We start from the raw sequence: 5,463 nt of genomic DNA on the forward strand, positions 1-5,463 counted from the left end.
TCTAACTTGATTTATATCTTCTACCTGCAAAGACCTTATTTCCAAAGAAGGCCACATTCAAAAGTACTGGGAGTTAGGACTCCAGCCTATCTATTTGGGGGACACGACAGCCCCCAGTGATACCTGCCTCTTGGTATCCCCAACCTTGTGTAATCCCCTCCGCTTGAGTGTGGGCTGGGCCTACCTATTAACTTCATTCTAACCAAGACAATACAGCGAAGGTGAAGGATGTCACTTCCATGACTAGATAACATCTGTCTTATCTGACTCCATTGCCTTGTCAGCTTGCATACTTTGATGGACAAAGGGCAGCCTCTTGAAAAGGTAGGCAGTGGGGGGGCCATGGAAGGATTTTCAACAGGAAGCAAGAGGACATGATAGGGTTTAAGTTCTAGAAAGGTCGCTTGAATAAGTTGAAGGATTTGTCTGAGAAGGGAGGGACAGAAAGCTGGGAAGTCCAAGATCAAGGTGCCAGCTGATTTGGTGTCTGCTGAGAGACCTCTTCCTGGTTGGCAGAAAGCCACCATCTTGCTGTGCCCTCACATGGCAGACAGAGCCCTCATGGCCATTATGCGGGCTCCATTCTAATTACCTTCGCACAGCCCCATCTCCAAATACAATCACACTGGGGATTAGGACTTCAACATATGAATTTGGAGTGGGAGAGGAGGACACGATTCAGTGCATTGCAACAAGGAAGCAAGGATCCAGGTAGGGTCAGAACTGAGGTACCACAGAGATCCTAGTGCTTCCAGAATTCTCCAGAGCCCCCTGGCCAGGCCTCATATGTGCTGCACTTTGAAAAGCACTTTCCCACCCAACCTCCCACATCTTCTTCATGACTCTGTGGTTAAGGATATTTATTACTCCCTCTCACAAAACACAACGAAAATACTAAGTCTCAGGAAAGTTGACAACTTGCCTTCCTCTTCCTCATCCGATTTGCTGAGCCTTTACCTTCTCTGACAGCTTGGTACAAATCCATTCATTAGAAGTCAGCACCAGGCCCTCAGATGCTGAGAATCATGCCAGATTGAGCTAAGGTCTTGACGCAGGGCTCAGAGTTTTGCCACGATGTCACAAAGGAAAGTTCTCTCGTTGTAGTTATGTTGGGCCTGACGGGGAATGGGAATTCAGCTGCTAAGCAGGGAGCAGCATAGAACAAGTGGTTTCGAATCTAAAGCAAGGCAGAACTTACTTTCATCCCCACCTGGCTAATTCTGGGCTGCAGGGATTTCAGCGAGCAGTCTGCTTCCCTGTCACCTGGGTCTCCTTATCTGGATGATGGCCATAACAGTGCCCACCTCGTGGACAGCCATGGGGCTGAGATGAAGTCATGAGTGTGGAGTGCTCAGCATGGTATCTGGCCGGTCCCTGCCCAGTGAATGGTAGCTGATCAGTGTTGGGTGTGTGGATGGAGGGCAGGAGGGAGGTGACGGGGTCTATTAGTCCATGCAGGCTGCCACAACTAAGATACCATAGACCAGGGGAGCTGAGACAACAAATATTTGTGTCTCACGGTTTGGAAGGCTGGAAGTTTAAGATCAGGGTGTCAGCATGGCTGGGTTCTAGTGAGACCCTGCTCCTGGTTTACAGACAGTTGTTTCCCTGTTGTATCCTCCCATGGCAGAAAGAGAAATCTCTCTCATGTCATGCCTCTTATAAGGGCACTCATCCCATTCATGAGGGCTTCCCCCTAATGACCTGGTCACCTCTAAGAGGCCCCTCCTCCAGAGACCATCAGCTTGGAGGTTAGGGCTTTGACTTATGGACTTGAGCCAGGGGGCTTGAGCCAGTATTTGGGTACAAATACTCAGCCCATTACAGGAGGAGGTGCTTGGAGCCTGGATCTGGGTCAGTCCTAGTTGTTGCTGACCACCTGGGTGGCATGAGGAAGTCATCTCTTCTCTGGAGTGCTCAATTGTCCCTGTTTCCTCATCCGCAAGGTGAAGGGTTGCACTAGACAGATGCAGCTCCCAAGTGCTGTGATTTTGCTGTGTCCTTTTCTCACGTCCCTGAGAAACTCCTGCAGATTAGACACAATTGAAAAAGAAGAGCATTCCCACACTCGCTGTTCACAACTGACCTTTGCCAAGGCTGGTTTTCTCAGAAATGCCAGGCAGAAGGAAGTCATCCCCAGACATGAGTTTGCCTCAATTTTCTCCATAAATAGGAGGTCCTAAAGTAACTCTGGCCCTGGAGATTCCTCCTTGAAAGGTGTCAGCATTTTCTAAAACTCTGAAAGGGTTGTAATGATTGATCAGATAAACTGTTTCCCCCTGAAGTATGCAGGATAGTGTGATTTGTGTGGTTTGCACAGACATTTTCCGGGGTGTATGTTGTTTGCCTGCAACACAGGATGTCTAGAAGGTTGAAAACTTTAAGTGCAACTTGGCAAACATGTATTAAGCAACTACTGTGTGTCCCACCCCCTTAAAGGGGTTGATCAGGTTGTGCCCTCTGGGAACTTATCATCTAGGGCAGGAAACAGGGACCACAACTAGCTATAAAATCAAGTTGGGACAGGATGAGTGCCAGCGTGGAGATAGAGAGAAAGCAGCAGGTGACATCTGAGAAATTCGAGGTGAATTCTGAAGAGGGGGCTCTGGGGGCAGCTGTCTTGGAATTTCTTGTGGCCAAGGCGAGGAGAGGAGGATAGCATGGAAGCCAGGTCTTTAAGGTGAAGGAGATTTCAACAAACATGGACTGGAGGCCATAGAGGCATTCCTGGGAGAGAGGACAACATGTATAGAGACCCAAACCCTTGCAGATGGAGGATGGGGTTGTCCCATCTGTGGTGCGTGGGAGCAAGAGTTTGCTGTAAAGACAGTTTGTGGGCCCACCATGAGAATCCTAACACGTAGCTAGGGAGCTGGGATATCCTTGCAGCAGTGGGGAGCCAGAGAAGGTGTTGGAGCAAGGCCATGGCAGGATTAGAGCTGTAGTTCATGAAGAGAAATCTGCCTTCAGAGTGAGGCTAGGTGGGAGCAGAGAGAGTCTGGTGGCTGGGAGACCGGGCAGGAGGTTGTGGCTACCGTTCAGGAGAGAGATTATGAGGATCTGAACAGGGAGATGGCTTGGGGATGGAAGGAGGGATTCAACTTGAGACTCATCAAGAAGCCAGAGCCACAGGACCTGCTAACTGATTACACAGAGAAGTCAGGGAGAGGAAAGAGCTGAATGTGCTTGGGAGTGCAGCGTCTAGGAGGTCGATCATAAATTACTGAATTTCCACAATTCTCAGACACTATCAATCTTAAAATACACCATCAATTTTGTAACAGCCTTTTAGGTAAAAAAAAAAAAAAAAAAAAGGCATGAAATCACTGCAATAAATATACACTCTAATTGTCATTCTTATCTCAATTTCAGAAATATGAAGTATAAAAGCGTATCTACTTAGAAATGCCATCATTTAGAACAACATAGAACATAGAAGAAAACCTGGTTTGAGGTGGTGGTGGATGAAATTGCTGTTCAAAATAGCCCGTCCAGGGGAGGCTTGCTCCTCCCATTCCAGCTTGGCCATCCAGCTTGGCCTGGGACTTCCTTGGGCCTTAGGATGATGTGCGCACTTCAAGCTTGTCCCTTGACTTCAGGTCTGGCCATCTTGCTTTGCTTGGGCCAAGGAGGTGGTAGCAGGCACGTCGCAAGCAGAGACTGGAAATGTAATTGTATGGTGAGCCTTGCCCTCTTATGCCTTAAAACAGCTTCTCCGGGGCAGCTGCTGCTCTTTCAGCTTAGGCCTCACGCTAGACAGACCAGGGCCCAACCTCTGGTGGGGTGCCAAGTCGGATGGGCCACTCAGCTTGAGGTAGAGCTCAAGTCCACCAGTTCACATATTACACGGTGATTGGTCCAGAGCGGGATTATAATGAATCTTGGGTTTAGATGTGTTGGGTAGAGAGGCCCAATCAGAATAATGGAAAACAACAAGACAGAGGGAACGATAGTCTACCCGCCATATTCTGGGCCTGACCCGTTCCAGACTCACAATAGCTCTGGAGTTTCAAACACAACGTTAACAAAAGTGAGCGATAGTACATTCCTACATACGTGCATATAGATCATAATCTGAGAACTTTAATGCAGCTGTGTTCTGCCCAAACATATACCTGTCCTAAAACTGGGGTGATTTGGGATGTTCCTATGTCCGATTCCACCTGGTTTCTATTTTGTCAACTGGATCACTGTGGCATCAGTATTCGATGTTCCACAGCCCCCATGAGTTAGACGGTGGGGCACACGCTCCAACAAGATTAACATTTCTCGAGGACTTTCTGAGTGCCAGGTGCCAGCCTGTGCTCTGGGGAGACAGGGACGATAATAGGACAAAGGAGGGCCCTGATCTCCTAGGGTTCGCACTCTGGTGGGGAAGCCAAACTAGTTGATGGGATAAACAAGATTTCAGACTTTGAAAAAAGAATAAGCAGGATAACGATATGATTTTTTAAAAATTTATTTATTCATGAGAGACACAGAGGCAGAGACAGAGGCAGAGGGAGAAACAGGCTCCTCACAGGGACCCTGATGTGGGACTCGATCCCCAGAGCCAAAGGCAGATATTCAACCACTGAGCCACCCAGGCGTCCCAAAATTTTTATCTTTTTTAAGTAGGCTCTATGCCCAACATGGGGCTTAAACTCATGACCCTGAGATCGAGAGTCATATTCTTTACCCATTGAGCCACTCGGGTGTCCCTATGATATGATGTTTTAATGGCCAACAGTAAAAATAATTCTCCTGTTTGATGGTTCTACTGTTCAGCCTCCCATACGATTTGACCTTAACTGTAGATTTAATTTCCAGATTGCCAAATTTAGAGATTAAGCCCAGTGAGCAGGGCAAACCTTTAGCAAAAGTGACATTTTTCTCCATCACCCTCTCATCAAAATGTCCTGGGCATCGACTCCGAGGCAGGCACTGGTGAGGCACATGTGGAAGGAATGTTACCGCATGCAGTGCTCTCCAGTCTGCAAGATTATACCCAAGGAAGCAGAAGCTGATCAACCTGCCCAAGGACCCAAAGCTGGGATGGGCTGGATCTACCTGTGAATTCCAAGCACAGCAATTTTTTTTTCACAGACCCCTGCTGCCTTCTCTGTGCCCGTGGCCTTACGCTCTCACTCCCAGCATGAAATGGACCTCAGGTTATTGAGACACCTCCTTGCCCGGGGTGGGGGTGGGGGTTGGGGGGGTTGCCCCGCCCTTTCCCTCCCCAGCCTGCATTCCCAGTAGCCATGCTTGAAACATGCAGCAATGCCCACTGACTGGAAGTATTTGGAATGTTTTTGGTTCTGTTTATATTTTTAAAGATTTTATTTATTTATTTGACAGAGAGAGAGGGAGAGAGCACAAATAGGTAGAGTGTCAGGCAGAGGGAGAGGGAGGAGGAGGCTCTCCACCGAGCAGGAAGCGCAATGCCGGGCTGGATCCCAGGACCCTGGGATCATGATCTGAGCC

The sequence above is a fragment of the Vulpes lagopus genome, chromosome 2, assembly GCF_018345385.1.
Source record: "Vulpes lagopus strain Blue_001 chromosome 2, ASM1834538v1, whole genome shotgun sequence".
In the NCBI taxonomy this organism is placed as follows: Eukaryota; Metazoa; Chordata; class Mammalia; order Carnivora; family Canidae; genus Vulpes; species Vulpes lagopus.